At 35.2% G+C, this 16,074-nt stretch overlaps 1 protein-coding gene across 5 annotated transcripts in view; it reads left to right on the forward strand.

The window, feature by feature from the left end:
• The window catches only part of LOC110453595 (zinc finger homeobox protein 4-like), a 322,724-nt gene that overhangs the window by 263,100 nt on the left and 43,550 nt on the right, over positions 1-16,074 (forward strand). The window contains exon 1 of one of the 5 annotated variants that reach the window (XM_021502593.1): positions 5,620-6,224. The exons of the other annotated variants lie outside the window; for them this stretch is intronic. The gene's annotated coding sequence lies outside the window, so the exon portion shown is untranslated. Of the gene's footprint in view, positions 1-5,619; positions 6,225-16,074 lie in introns of those variants that run through there. 5 annotated transcript variants of the gene reach the window in all.

Consider the following 16,074-nt stretch of genomic DNA (forward strand, 5'->3'; position numbering starts at 1 on the left):
AATGAGGTGAGCTAGGTTATTTTCTAAAATATCTTAGTGAAGATTTTTGTTAAAATATGCCACCGTTTTCTATCATTTACCTATGAGGCAAAAATTTGCTTTTCTAGTTTAATGGAATAAGATATAGTAAAGGCTTAAAGAAATGAGACTTTAAATGCATCAGAGCTGATATAAGTCTGTCAGAATGAATTTAAAAGAAAGACATTGTCTAAATGTGATTTTGTATGTCTGGTAACACTTTTACTCCTCCTGCAAAACGCTGAGTCAGAGATGATTTGGGGAGTATGACAGAAGGAAGGTGTTGTTAAACACGACAGATGCTGACAAACTTTTGAGAGTTTTTCTAACAATTATGTATTGATTCTAGATTTATTGATTTGTTAAGAAAAATCACAAAAAAAATGTATAATTTTCTGTCAAAAAGAACTATATAATATAAATCAATTCTATAAATGATTAACTAGGTCCTAACATTCTGTTGACCTGTTGACCTGTTAACCTCTGTACATACCATTTACTACTCATGCCTACTGATTTAAACCTCTACTTTCGATTCCCTGTATATTTCATCCTAGACACTATTAATATGTGTTAATAATTGATCCAATATTTCTGCAATGTAAAAAACTCATTAAAACTGAAGTGTTCACCACTGTGGAATAATTACAGGATTTCATATTTTTCCCTTCAATAAAATAATTAGGAACGTGTACAGTTTTTGAGAATGTGTGGAGATATAATATATGTAGGACAGATAGAGATATTTGTACTTTTCGTGTGTTAATTTGCACTTTACTAAGACTGCGCCCGATATATCTATGTATCTACATGGCCTCATTTTCATGTTCTCCTTACATCTGCTTCGGAGACTTTGATCAATAAAGTAACACAAAAACAGTTTTTAATTACAAAAGTGCATTAATTTTATGCGTGTTGATTTAGGAATTATCTTCTGGATTTAGAATAATAAAAACTTATCTCCAACTTCCCTCACAGTATTTTTTTTTTTCATCCAAAATTTCTGTGGCAAAGATAAGAAAAATTAAATTCCTTCACACCCAACCTCTTATCATATTTTTGTAGTAAAGAGATTAAAATCGGGCTCTAACAAATAAATGGCAAAACTCGTTTGGGTGATTAATAGGAGGACCGGTGGACTGGGCTCCAGTAATTAACACATGGGGCCAGTGTGTACCGGCGGAATAAAAAAATCCTCACAAGTTGGCATTAGGTTCTATGTTTTATGATTTTTGACAAATGCCGGAGCCATTAAAGTTGGGAGCTGAGTAACTCTAGCCTGAGTGATGTTTTGATAACCTGTAGGAGCTGATAAACAGGCTGGGGCACCAACCAGTCAGTAATGCATCACCCCAAGCCTGCTCATTATAATCAGGGGGGCACCAGCATCCCCCACTTCCTCCCTTATCTACCTACCAAAATAAACAAACTATATTAATTAGCGTTTTCACATATCTCTACACAAAGCGTCTGGACATCGTGGAAGTAAAAATAGGTCATGTTACCATGTTCAAGGGTTAAAAGTATGATCGTTTTGATTTTAAGGAAATTTTGAGACAAAAAACAGATTCCATGACGTCCCCTTTTCCCTCTTTGAAGTAATCAATATAGACGTGGTCCTAATCATTATGATATCATCCCTCCAAATCCAACACAAATTCCTATCATCAGATGGCGCTATTAAACTGGGACTTTGTTTCTCCCAGACCCTGTGACTTATGGTTCAGTAGCCACACTGATATTGGGCTGCCTCCTAATCATTTGTGGCTGACCTCTGACCCCTCCTATCTATCTCCTAGGGAGGCAGTCCGCTGCTCCACTGTCAGGTGGCCCTCCATCGTCCCCTCCTCCCATCTCCCTAAAATTAATCAACACTTTTACTTCAGCCTGGTATGGCTTGTACTACAGGGATGGGTTAGATGACTAAGTTGGTGGGACAATTTTACTTTAACTAAAACAGAATGCTCAGGTCATTTACGCATCTAACACTTCTGACAAATGCTCTTAGTACATGTACTAGAAATAGATATATTAACAAACCAGAGAATTATCCGATTATTTAACAGCTGAAGAACTATCAAATTATATATCTCCTAGAGAACTATCAAATTATATAACTACTAGAGAACTATCAAATTATATATCTCCTAGAGAACTATCAAATTGCATAACTTCTAGAGAACTATCAAATTATATAACTTCTAGAGAACTATCAAATTATATAACTACTAGAGAACTATCAAATTATATAACTACTCAAGAACTATCAAATTATAAAACTTCTAGAGAACTATCAAATTATATATCTCCTAGAGAACTATCGATTATATATCTCCTAGAGAACTATCAAATTATATATCTCCTAGAGAACTATCAAATTATATAACTACTAGAGAACTATCAAATTATATAACTCCTAGAGAACTAGAACTATCAAATTATATAACTCCTATAGAACTATCAGATTACTTACCTGCTAGAGAACTCAGATAATTTAAATGCTAAAGAACTGACCAATGATTTAACTGCTGGTAAACTATTAGAACTTTTTTAATGGCCATAGAACTATCAGATCTTTGTATGAACCTCTCACAATGAGTTTTTCTCATGTCGAAGAAATTCAGTTTATATTTTTATTGATTTTCCTGATAGATATCTACGTAAGAATAGTTTTCATTGTTGTTACTACAAGTGTAGATATCTATGTAGGAACGGGTTTCATTGTTGTTACTACACGTGTAGATATCTATGTAGGAACGGGTTTCATTGTTGTTACTACAAGTGTAGAAATCTATGTAGGAACGGGTTTCATTGTTGTTACGAAAAATGTAGAAATTTACGTAGGAATGAAGATATATCTATGCAGGAACGGTTTTCATTTTTGCTAATACAAGTGTAGATATCTATGAAGGAACGGTTTTCATTTTTGCTAATACAAGTGTAGATATCGAGGTAGGAACGGTTTTCTTTGTTGTTACTACAAATGTAGAAATTTACATAGGAATCTAGATATATCTATGCAGGAACGGTTTTCATTGTGGTTTCTACAAATGTAGAAATTCACGTAGGAATGTAGATATATCTATGCAGGAACGGTTTTCATTGTTGTTACTACACGTGTAGATATCTATGAAGGAACGGTTTTCATTGTTGCTAGTACAAGTGTAGATATCTATGTAGGAACGGTTTTCATTGTTGTTACTACAAGTGTAGATATATATGTAGGAATGGTTTTCATTGTTGTGACTACAAGTGTAGATATCTATGTAGGAACGGTTTTCATTGTTGCTACTACAAGTGTAGATATCTATGTAGGAACGGTTTTCATTGTTGTTACTACAAATGTAGAAATTTACGTAGGAATGTAGATATATCTATGCAGGAATGGTTTTCGATAAAAGTGTAAAATATACCTCTATTGTCTGGTAATGATTCTGTGCCTGGTTCTGATAAATTCGTTAACTATAGTAAACCAAACGCGATAATAGCTATTAGTATAAAATATCAATGTTATATTGTACTTTTTGTGTGTTCATCAATAGGTTTTTACTTTAAGATAAATCTATACTTCCACAATCAAATGTGGTATCCCTGTAGCGGGGTGTATTTATATAGATATGATGATAATGGTGTGCACAGCCACGCGCTTTTACAGGTCACATATTGAATTATCATTATGCATCATCAGAGACGGTATTGATTTTGAATGTCGGTCTTAATTATAACTTAATAATTGATATTAAAATAATTCATAATTCACTGACGCATCCCTGTATGGAGGAAAAGTGATTAAGTTGGCGGCACTAGTATTCCTCGTTCACCTTATCAGATAAATACAGGTTATTGTAGTAGTGTTTTAATTCTTATACATCAGTATAGTGTTTTTTTACATGCCATTTAAGGTCATTAAATCAAAGAAAACCTCGTTATTGTGATAACGAAAAAAATGGCATGAAATTTGAAAGGCATTTAGGCATGTAGGAATCCACATGTCCAAAGGGTTAGTTTCTGGAAATTATAACTTCTCTCCCATTATTATTGGTACAGTACTAAAATATATTCATTAAACGTTCACAATATCTAGTGAAGAGTTATGATCTTAGCAACTTTTCCTCCAACGGTGCTATCAAACCTATACTGGGAAAATTATTATGAAACAGTTATGTTCTCCGCAGTCTAGAACTACAGTTTTATGGGGGTACATGCCAAAACACTTCCACAACTTTATGTATGACCCCCTGCTTGCAAGCAATAAGTATTTGAAAATTTTTGAAGAACATATATATTTATCCATTGGTTGCCTCGTTATCTCCATAAATCTTTGGAGTTGTAGGTAATTTCATGGAGAGGTTATACCGGAGTCACTGATCACTTTCACAGGTGTGGTAACACATAGCGTTGGGCTATTGGGTGATTCTGTTTATCTTACTGCCCCACTCCCCGACTAATCTATCCATTTATACCGCATGTGACTAAACAACGACTTTCTGATAACTTTAATAAATATGCGGTCTTATTAGTGACTTATTGATTTCTCTTCACCGTCGGTATGTCACCCTCGGTCTCCAGTCACAAAAATAACGCACCACTTGGAGGCAACGGAGAAACACTCTTTTGACACGAAAAGACGGGATAATTGCGAGCTGGAGTTAGTTAATCCCTTTCACTATAGGAGGCGACTAGCACCCGTTACCAGAGGAAATTTGATGCATTTTTTTCTCTTTTCTTGGTGTTGGAGACCTATAATTAATAGCGAGTTGATCACAGGGAGTGTTTCCAGGTCATTGTTGTGGGTAGATGCTATACCTAGCTAGAAAGTCAGTGCCCCTGTCTGGAACGCTGCTGATAGGGCTAAACAATTTTTTTGGTTTCAACTTCTAATTTAGAAATTAAAAAAGGAAAAACTTTCCAGCCACCACTTAAATGGCTGGTACAGATGTATAGTGGGAATGTTAATGATGGTTGTTTTAATGGCCATTAGACTCTGTAGGTCCACAACCAGTAAAGTCAGTTAGCAAAAGGAAAGACTGGGCTGGTGTGAGGACAAAAATAAATTTTAAATGTTCAACACCACAGCAAATTGTGGTATACACATGTTGTCCTGGCTGATGGTGAGCCTGATCTAATCCATCCGTTAACACCATGTCGGCAGAGAAGATGTCAGACAGTGAAAACTAAATATTGGGATGAAGTAATGAAATCATTTTAAAGGAATTATCATCGGCCATGCAATGCTTTGAATGGTTGAGTGTAACAAAGGGCAGTGCTAGCCACAGACAGGTTTAGAGAGAAGTCGGAGGAGGTAGTAAAATACATTAAAAGAGCTGTGACCAGGCTGTAGTAGCAGCCTCCCAGGTTGAAGCAGTTAATGAGTGATTTGTCTGTGGGTCATAATTACCATAGATCTCCAGTGACACAAAGTGGGGCCTCCCTCTCAAATCACTTCATTAAATTCCCATACAGCAGCTGGACTCACTAGCAGTGATTGCAGTGAGGGGCAGCCTTTCTTAATTTGACTTATTCCAATCAAGTTTTACCAAATTATATTTCCATGCTAATCTGTGTGGCGATGGTTAGAGATTGGTTGTCAGCCACCACCACCACACCAGAGGCTAAGCCAGTCGGCCTCCGTAGCATGGTCAGAGAGGGCTGTGGAGACAGCATATCTCACCATAATGCTTAATTCTCTTTTTTTCTTTAACAAAACAAATGTTCTAGCTTTATGTACGACTGATAATCATCTGTAACACTCCACGCTTTATACATCCGCTTATATCTACATACATACACTACAACAACGGATATATTTCACTGATCAATGTTTCGCTGGTCAAAAGACAGAAGTGTTTTGTGTTATGGATGGCAAAATTAAGGATGTAGCCCTACCACTGGAGAATAATTAACAAAGGGAGACGAGTGCTGGAGAACACTGCCTGTTGGATGGACCTCCCCCTGTCTGTTAGGCCACAGCAACAGAACTGGGCAGTTGTATACAGTCTAGCGAGTGAGCACCGACCCTTTCAGGGTTTCTCCACAGGGCCGCTACTAGGGAGAAAGTTAAGATTATCGGTCCATCAAATTATATCTGGAGGTGCTAATCTGTTCAGCTTGAAAGTGGGTCAGCAAAAACAGTAAATGGATGTACTGAGGACAAGTGGGTATCCCACTGGCGGTGTATATGGACTGAGCTCAATTCCCTCTCTATGGTAAGAAGTTATATACATATTTATCTTGTTCTGTCTTTACTTTTTATAGGTGTTTTTTCACTTGTTTTTTTGCTATAAATAGCAGTTATGATTGTATAGTTTCTGTTAGTCTCTTTCATTGAACTTGTTTATTTTGTTAGTTTGACTTGTCACTGGAGTAGAGAGAGTTGTTGGCCAGGGTATTATGGGTATGGAGGTTGATGGTCATTTGACCCCAAGTCCTTTGAAATTTACTGAGGGATTAGGAGATGATCTGATTTTATCTCCAGACTTCCAAACAGACATTCATCCATTGTTTGTAGGTATTTTATGTCGAGCTAACTGGACACATCGTTAAGAGCCTTATATTTTACCTAAGGGCACATTTTAGGCCACAAGTATTGTTTCCTTTCTGTAATACTGCTGTGGTGTTTTTTTAAGTAACCATTTAATCTGTTTCCTTGTGATGAGAATGTCTGCCATATATCTTGTTTAATAACAATCTCCACAATTCTTTTTGTCTGAATTTTTCTGTCTGTTGGCATTAAGATAATAAAGGCCCAAGCCCCTAATGAATTAAGTTAAGAGTGAGAGACTGGTGTACTGGGGGGAAGGGGACGCAAATTCCATCCTCAGCTTAATTAATAAGTCTGCAAGCATAACCATCCGATGGAGCACCAAGCCTTTTCAGCTGTCACACAAGTTTTGAAAGCCTTGATTGAGCAAATTTCCCATCAGGCTCTGGACTGACATGGCCTTTTTGCATCACTGGGGTGACCAAACGTGGATCAATACACGCTGCCCCTTACACATTCAAGTTGATTAAAAATGGAGAGGGGATACCCTGTAAATGGTTTATAATACTATCCATGCCACTGGCAGATCGAAGGGGGGGGTCGTCCGCGGGGACCCTTTTCTTTTACACCAGTATTTTTCTTACACTTAGGTGGGTGTAGTATGGTTTGTTAGGGACTAAACTTGGTATAAATAATACATGGCTCTAATCATGTTGCTTGTGAATCAGTAAATGGGTGTAATCAACATTATATAAATCACCACCTTATTTTCTTCTGTTGATGTAATTCTCATGCATAATTTTCATTTTTAAGTGTTTTTTTTAGAATATACATGTATTAATAAGACGTTATTTGGGCTATTTTCGACTTAATATCATTCCATTCTTTAAACTCAGTTAAGAACAAACTTTGGATCGAATTTCAGATGATCAAAAGAAGATTTTTTACAAATCTGTTTATAAAATTCACAGATTATGATTTGATAGTTTCAAGCTTTGACATTTAAACTTTTCAGCGCAATTTTAAAAGCTTGATGGAATGGGTTTTATGAAAACTCGGGAAGGCAAATTAAATCCGAATTATTTATTCGCCAAAATTTAATTTGCAGTTATAGAAATTCCAATATGATCCTGAAATACTAAAAAGGATGTTTAATGGTTGGACGTCACATTGACACTCTTGGGCTTTCAGTTTCTTTATCAAATTTTGACCCCAGGAGGCCAGTAAATTCTAAAACATTTTTGTGGATGAAACAACCTTCCCATTACAATTACTTTAATCCTGTTAGATTGCCTAATTTCATATTCAGATATATTTCACTTTTTATCCCAGATGCAAATTCCAATTTATATCCTATTTAGACGATTTAACATCGGACAATGCCCTACCTGAATGGCTGGGAAACCCTGCGGACGGTTTGAAAGAAGGGGATGAATCTTTTGATACTTTGAATCTGTAAATGGTTTTCTAGCCAAATCCAACTGTGAACTGTTTAAGGGAAATGGATCTTTTTTAATTATCGGCTACAAGGAAACATACACAGGTAGCTTGTTCTCAGGTATAGCTACATAAAGAGGCTGGACCATGTGTTCCAGGCAAACTGTTACCATATAACACTGTCAATGAACACAGTCCTCAACGACAAATTTATTGATTATTCAAATGTTTCTTTTTTTTTGTATAAATACTTGAAATTATTAATTCAGAGAACTTTCTAAAATATTCACAAAGTGCTACCCTTTAATCGTTCTATCATAAGTAATAGAATTTATTAGTTTTCTTTTGTGAAAGGCAATAAATGACACATCTGTTGTCTGCTGGATTTTTATATAGAGCTCAGCAGCAAAATCAGGAATAAAACATGGCTTATAGCAATTAATATGTGACTCAAAACAAAAAAATCTGGGCAATCAATAGCAAATAGATTAAGTTTAGCATATGAGAGAGGCCCTGCACCCACTAAGGTAATTACTAAGTGTAGCTCACACACGCCGGCTGGCTTTTGTTTGTCTAGAATTTATACCTGGCATTAATTGAAGGTAAGAAAGATTAACAATAGCTTCATTTATAATCAGGGTAGGTGGAAATTAGACTGTACTAATCTTTTGTGTAATCATTGATAACGAACAAGACCCAACTCGCTTATATGGTAATGAGTTAATTAAGGTGTATTGAGGTGGGCTTTGGATAGCATGCAAACATCAAAGGCCTCCATGTACTTAGTCACATTTATATTCGTGTGGAAAACAAAAAAACTACAAGGTAACAGTTATCTAGCAGTTTACCTGGTGAGGTTGCTTTCGTTCCTGTATTCTACACCTGTGTGACAGAGGCTGGCACATGGAGAAGGGGAGATAACCCGGGATTAACCCATACACTCATTTCTTTAACTGGCCTTTTTTTCTATATTTAATGTACTGGTTTTGGGTTATGTTTAGTGTTGTTTAATATTTGAAGAATGATGAATGAATAGGAGACTTCAGACGTAAACTGATGGAATTGCCGCAATCAGTCATGGGACACTAACTTTCTGTGCTGATAAAACCATAATTTACTCAGTCATATGAAATATCACAAAAAAGAATTATTGAGATACGGTAAGTGCCTTTAAATTCAGATAAATCTCATTGTCACACAAAAAATCATGGTTTGGATTTGAAAGTGTCGTTCGGATGGTTTTTATATAAATATTTTTTCTACCTGGATCGTGATAACTGATAGTTATGTTAGTTTTCCTGATTCGGTAGAGTTTTCCTGATTCGGTAGTTATTTAAGCTATCATTTCACTGCGCCTTTAGAGTATTTACCGTGTAATGAATTCACCTGATCATCAACACTGCACCTGTGGGACAAGCCTCCACTTTTTTAACAATTAACAATTTTCAAACTTAGGTCATGCAGAGATTTTATTTAATGTTAAGACTAACCTAATAGATCCCCAACAATCTTGACTTTTCATCAAAATGTGTGTTTATGCTAGGGAAGTCGGCCCTTATCGGGATGGCATCTATATGATGGGTTACAGGAGCTAACAAAGAATTAAAAAATAATCGCTAAAAGCATTCCACAACATATGACATTAGAGGTGATGTGTTTTAAACACAATGCTGTGTCTTACAAGGAGGAAATTTAGCTCATCACAGTCCAGATTGCTTTTATTTTTGTAGTTCATATTTCTAACCTCCTTATTTAAATCGGAAATTGTGAAAGATATGTGAATTAAAAGATGTTGTTTCTTTTCACTGTATTGTCAAAATAATCAAAAAGTCATTTTAAATTTGTCTTCAAACAACTAAAAACTTCCTTGAGAAAACTTTTTATTTTAAAATAATTAATAGTTTCTCAAAACTTGTATAATAAACTAGATTGTTTAATTTCTTGTAAATGTGCTATTTCATTTAACAGTATTTGTATAAATCATTCACATTAACAAAGAAATGTTAGCAGTACTATACCTGGGTAATAAAATACAAAACTCGTCAAATGAAACATAATTTTAAAAAATTAATCACATTGAAAAAATTAAAAGAAAATTTCTCTTCTACGATATGAAAGGCTACTGAATAAAAAAAATACTTGAAAAGATATCACTTTCAATGGGAAAGATAAGAAAGGGTAAAATAAGGTAAAGATAGAGGCTACAAGCACCTGTTGGCCTCCATAAAACCATAAATTTGGTGGTTGGTTGTGTACCCCTGCCAGAGACATGGCCGACCCTGACGCTATCTCAACACCACCAACTCATGCCCACATAGTTTTGTAGGCTGTTTTAACACCTTCATTCCATATCAAGTTTTTTTGGTACATTTATGAGACCGGGCTGTATGAGAACCGTGAAATATTTGTCTTATCTAAATATGTTTTACAACAGATATACAATACACATTTTTGGCATTATCCTTAACTTTTAACATTATGTATACAAGAATCTGTGAACTTTGTATCAGAATGATTAAAATCGTATTACCTTCAGTTGACTGAAATCTATTTAGGGGTAGTGACCATTGGCTGATTGGCTCCGATTCTACTTGGTTAATAAAACATTCGCAGCATTTGATTAAAATGATTCATTTGTATATATATATTACAAACGTGTATCAGGTACAAACCAACAGTTGTGTAAAATCTTCTAACAACTTTTAATAGAATTTTGTGAAAAAGATTTAATGAACCTGAATCAGCTTTTCTTCGCCAGATTTAGTTTTGTTAAGAATTTTAACTTTGATGGAATAAACTCTTCATGTTCAGAATAGATCCTGTGGAATATATATATTTAATTCAATAGTTAACTCTAACAAGATGTGGTCATCACAACAGGTAAAAGTTTGTGCCTATATATGTCTAAATGTTAAAAAAAATCTGTAGTAAAAAAAGATTTAATTCTATATGCAGTCAATATTTGAATATCATTTTTAAAAGATCAACATATCTAAAAAATCAGAAAATAAACAATGTCACTGAGTTAATCCACTTCATATTTGATATCAGAAATACAAATTTAGAAATAATTAAAAGTGTAACAGAACCCACCTGTAAAAATTAAAAACTGCCTGGGTACGTGAAAGGTATTTGATTTCTTACAGGTATTTAATTAGATGTGAAAGAAGCCATAGTACATTGGCAGGAAGTGGCCTCATAAGGAGATATCAGATATCGTAGATATTGTTTGGTCACATATCGGGATAGTGTAGATACACATTGTTTTATGTGTAAAGGAAAGCTGGAGATTATGTAAGATTTTACATGTACAGGTATTTTCTGTCAATAGCTGGTCTGTCACTATGAACCCCAGGTGAGAGAGCTTTATCAATGGTTCCTCCGTTTTAGATGTTACTGAAATACCATTTTCCCCTGTGGCTTTTAAGCTATCCTGACAGCTGCCATTGTTGTCCAAGAATGGCCTAAACAATTATATTTCCATTATCTTTGTCTTGTTCTCCAAAAGTGATCCCCCATGCCATTTAATGGTCCTGATTATATCATTAGCAGACACCCATGGCCTATCTCTCGGTCACATCTCTATTCAATTAGCCGGTGACAGTAATTTTTTCCTTTTTTAAGAAATGCATTATTGTAGATGTAAAGTAAGGAAGGGACAGGCTGCCTCTGAACTTGGTAGTCGCCCCTGTATTGTTTTCTATGAAAGGACAGAGCCAGCGTGATGAAGTTGTGGTGACAGATCCGCTAAGCAGTGCCTGAATGTCTTTTGGAAATTCTATACAGTTTGACAAAGATAAGACCAAGATCTTTTAATGGTATGGGCTAGCTAAGCTTTTAATTTTCTTAATCAATACCCATCAACATGGTGCAGAGAAATGCATATAATTATTTTGATTTAAATTTAAATTATTTTGGCGATAAAACTTTCACACACTTCATAATATAGTTCCCCTTTTTTCTCTGGATGTCAATGAATATGTATATATAACTGGCCAGTGTGCCAAATGGTTCCTGTCTCTCACACACCGGTGGGGAATAATTATAATTAAACCAAAATCTGTGTATATGAGGATTGCAGAATTGATTAGTACAGATAAACTTAATTAAGAGTAATTGGTAGTCTTCAAAGCAGACCGTCCCAATTGAAGTAGTAGATTTGTTGATAAAGTTTAGAATTCATAACAAAGTCTGAAAAATATCTTCTATGTGAAGGAGTTTTATGTTTCATGTGAAAATTTTTAGGGGTCCAGCTATCAGGCAGGGTTGTGATTAAGCTCGAGGAGTAACCTATACTAACAGAGCCGAGCTATAAAAGTCAGTAGTAATTAAATCCTCGACCCTCTACCAACATGTACAATTAACACATGGGAAGATTGCACAAGGCCGAGAAGGGAATCGGGAAGGAATGCTCCAAGTATGAAGCTGATGAGGGGTCAAAAAGTCAGACAACCTCCTGGATAACTGGACGCTAATCATCTTTAATTTCATCAGCCAAGAAAAAATAAACAGGGAGTGACAAGACTTCAGCTTCCATTTGTTTCAAGAGATTAAAAATTCACCGGATGCCTAGAGGTCCCTCGCTGCCCAAATCTTGCACAAAGAGTAGGATTAATTGGCAACCAGCAATATTTAATAAGTTCTGCACTTCCTACTTAATTAATTCCAACGTCCCAACATTCATTCCCCTTTCTTTCTCCCGGTTTTTATGCCTGGTCACAATCATAGTTATACAGTGTGGCCACTTTCCATTGCTCACAATCAATAGAAGAGATATATTTTATGAGTGCGGGCTTTGAAGTCGCTGTATAAGACTGGTAATTACAATTACAACTTATCTTCTCAACCATGATCAACTAGCATCCTGAAACTGAAATAAAGCATGACATCTCAACTATGAAACTGAAGCCGTCAAAAACCGATAAAATTCTCCTCTTAAAAACCAGGGAGCTCTTTAATAAAGTGTCCATTTTCAAAGTGTTTTGTGATCATTAAGCTTATGAATAGAAAAGAAAGATTTTAAATTAGAACATCCTGCCCTGTTGTAATGATGGATAACGATGGCTAGTCTCTGGTTAGACCTGTACAGCGCTGTAAATCACAGCCTAGCTTCCATATGCCCGTGAATAATTAAAACCACTAAACAAGGACCTATTGGATCAAAACCTCGTTAAAAACATCAAATGAAAACACTTGTCCTCATTAAGGCCAAAATTTTATTTAGCGTGTTTACAAAAGAGGGGGTAAGGATGAATTATAGGAGTGTGTTTCTTTGGCCCCTCAATAACTCAAAAGCTAATCCGTCTTACTCTCACAAGGTGATCCAAAAGCGTTTTCAAATTTCAGAGCTAATTTATCCGTAAAGTATTCTAGCAGAACTAATTATTGCTTGAATGTCAGAGTCAAGAAAAATATTGTTATCTGAAAAGGAGAAATGACATATTATCACTGTCTACCAGCAGTCATGCTTTGATTAACCTCCCTAATGAGTTCTACAGCCCTCCATCCGTCTCAACTGTAAATTTGTCATCAAAAACTATGGGAAAATTTTGGGGGAAAAGTTAGTGCAGCAGTAATAATGGCGGCCTAGAGATAATTCGGAGTCGGACACGATTTCTATTGTTAGGGGACAACAAAGTGGGGAAAACCTTTTGTTTTGTTTCAATTTGGGTAAAAAAGTTTTCTATAAATGAATGGGGTCAGAAATATTAAGTTGCACACAAGTTTCAACACTTCAGGATTGTAAAAACAGTGTACTAGTGTAGTTTTACTGAATAAGAAACAAAATGTGAAACTTAATTTACCAACATAATTAAAACATCAACTATTATTTTGTTATTATACTGTTCAGTGAGTTTATATGTATGACTGACAGAAAAAATGTAATGAATTATATTTTTTATGAAGTCCTTATAGAATGGTTTGAGAGAACTACACATGAGATATTACACTTACATCTAAAATGTTTAAAATCCTGTGCTATTATCCTGTAATGAAAAGTGAGGAAAACAATCTACTTACAGGAAATATACAATAAAAATTATTTTAATCCGATGAAAGTAAAAAATGAAAAGTGTTTCATAAATTGTTCGTTTACAATATGAGTTCAGTGTTTCATGAAATAGATTATTGAACTAATTCTAATTGATTTCTCCATTTAGTATAAGCATTTTTTTTATTTTGTTTATTTACACTTTTTTTCTCTGTTAATTGGAATAACTATTGAGGTGTTTTGATTGTGTGATGATTATTAAATACATTTCATTGTAAAATATCTATTTTAATTATAATAAGCATGCATGTCGTTCATCGAAATTAATTTAATGAAATTAAGTGAATAAATTTCCCATTTTGTTCTATTTATAAGCACCCATATTCTATCAGTTTTCTTGATTTCTTATTTGTAATTAAAAAATTACACGTTATTCAACTAAAATATAGGCGAAGTGAAACTAGTGTTATATCTGTTCAGGACTGTCAAATATGTATGGTCAATACTCCTGCTTCAGGATGGAAGGGAAAATTGTTCACTCTGAGGATGATGTGAGAAATGTATTCACTTTGAGGGGCGAGAATTTTGTTCATTCTGTGGATAATGCAGGAACTTTGTTGATTTTGAGGAAAGTACAATATTTTTTTTGTGCACAATGAGGATATTGTGAAACTTTGAGGATACAATTAGGCCCCTGTCTCTGAGAAACGCCAGCTCGCCAGTGAAAACAGTAGTTTTAAACTCGTTATTGAATTCATGAATTTTTTTTTCAATAGTAAACGATGATAATTAACAGTTCATGAAGTTGAACTTTGTGAAAATAATTAAAATCATGAATTATGAGTCTTTCATGAACAGTAGTTTATAAACCAAAATTGTTTATGAACAATTCATGAGCTAACTATTTGTAAATAGTTTTGATTTTTCATAAATAATACTTTTTAATTTATGAACTGTTAATGAACCATTTATGAGCATTCATGAGTTCATGAACTATGTAAAGGGCTAGTGTGAGGGGGTTTGGGTGCATGATTGAGCTGTGAATGAAGGAACCATTTTGTGAATGTTCACATATGAGATACTAACTGTATCCTCTATGTGTGTACCAATAGTTTTACCAGCAACAGGTAGCAATCACGACTTGATCTTCAGGGTACGACAGAAGTATGAATTGCATAGATATATTATTTTTTACGCAACTGAAGAAATTAATCAAGTCCTGGTGGTTTGCAGTTGACTGTAAAAAACAAAGGTGAAAATCTGCAGGTGTGCTTTAAAATTGTTCATTAGTGAAGTCATACCTGAGATCAGACAAAGACGTGTGTTGTAATCAGCATCCGTCTTTATCAGGTGGGATAACGCCATTGATGTAGAGTCAATGGCACAGGCATTCCTACAGAGTTCTCACTCAGGTACCTCATACTATCTGTATTTACAGGTGAGATACTTTCTGTATTTACAGGTGAGATACTATCTGTATTAACAAGTGAGATACTACCTGTATTTACAGGTGAGATACTATCTGTATTTACAGGTGAGATACTTTCTGCATTAACAGGTGATATACTTACTGTATTTACAGGTGAGATACAGTCTGTATTTACAGGTGAGAATATACAGAGACATTAAACCCCTACTCCAAATATTCTCTCTTTTAATAGTTTTATGTGGACTGGAATATTTTTAGAAAGTCTACCCTGCCATCTCTGGTAGCTAGCATTAGTTTGTATTTATAGCTTGTAATGTTTATAGCCTACAACACTTCTGTGTTCCTCCTCCTTATATTGTGTACAGGGACATACCTGGATGTACCAGGACAGGTGTGAGATATATAATCTTGTCCCTCCCTCAGCCAGCTGATTGTTATCCCCATATACCTGTATAGGTACAAGTGTCCCCTCCTTTACCTGCACTTTCTTGCAGTGCCACTACAGGTATGTGTGCCTGATGAGCTATGTATGCAGATGAGGGCCTATCAAGGCCAGGTGAGAAGAGTGACAGGTAGCCCGGGGTCAATGATGTGATCACCATCAGTATTGTGTGGTATGTCCAGTAGGTCAGACCTGTACAGGTAGGTCCAACACCATGGACATCTAAACATGTGTTCTCTAGCCCATCTCTCCTCACTAACTGGACGTAATCTCTG

This window comes from Mizuhopecten yessoensis, unplaced genomic scaffold, assembly GCF_002113885.1.
Source record: "Mizuhopecten yessoensis strain PY_sf001 unplaced genomic scaffold, ASM211388v2 scaffold7473, whole genome shotgun sequence".
Lineage (NCBI taxonomy): Eukaryota > Metazoa > Mollusca > Bivalvia > Pectinida > Pectinidae > Mizuhopecten > Mizuhopecten yessoensis.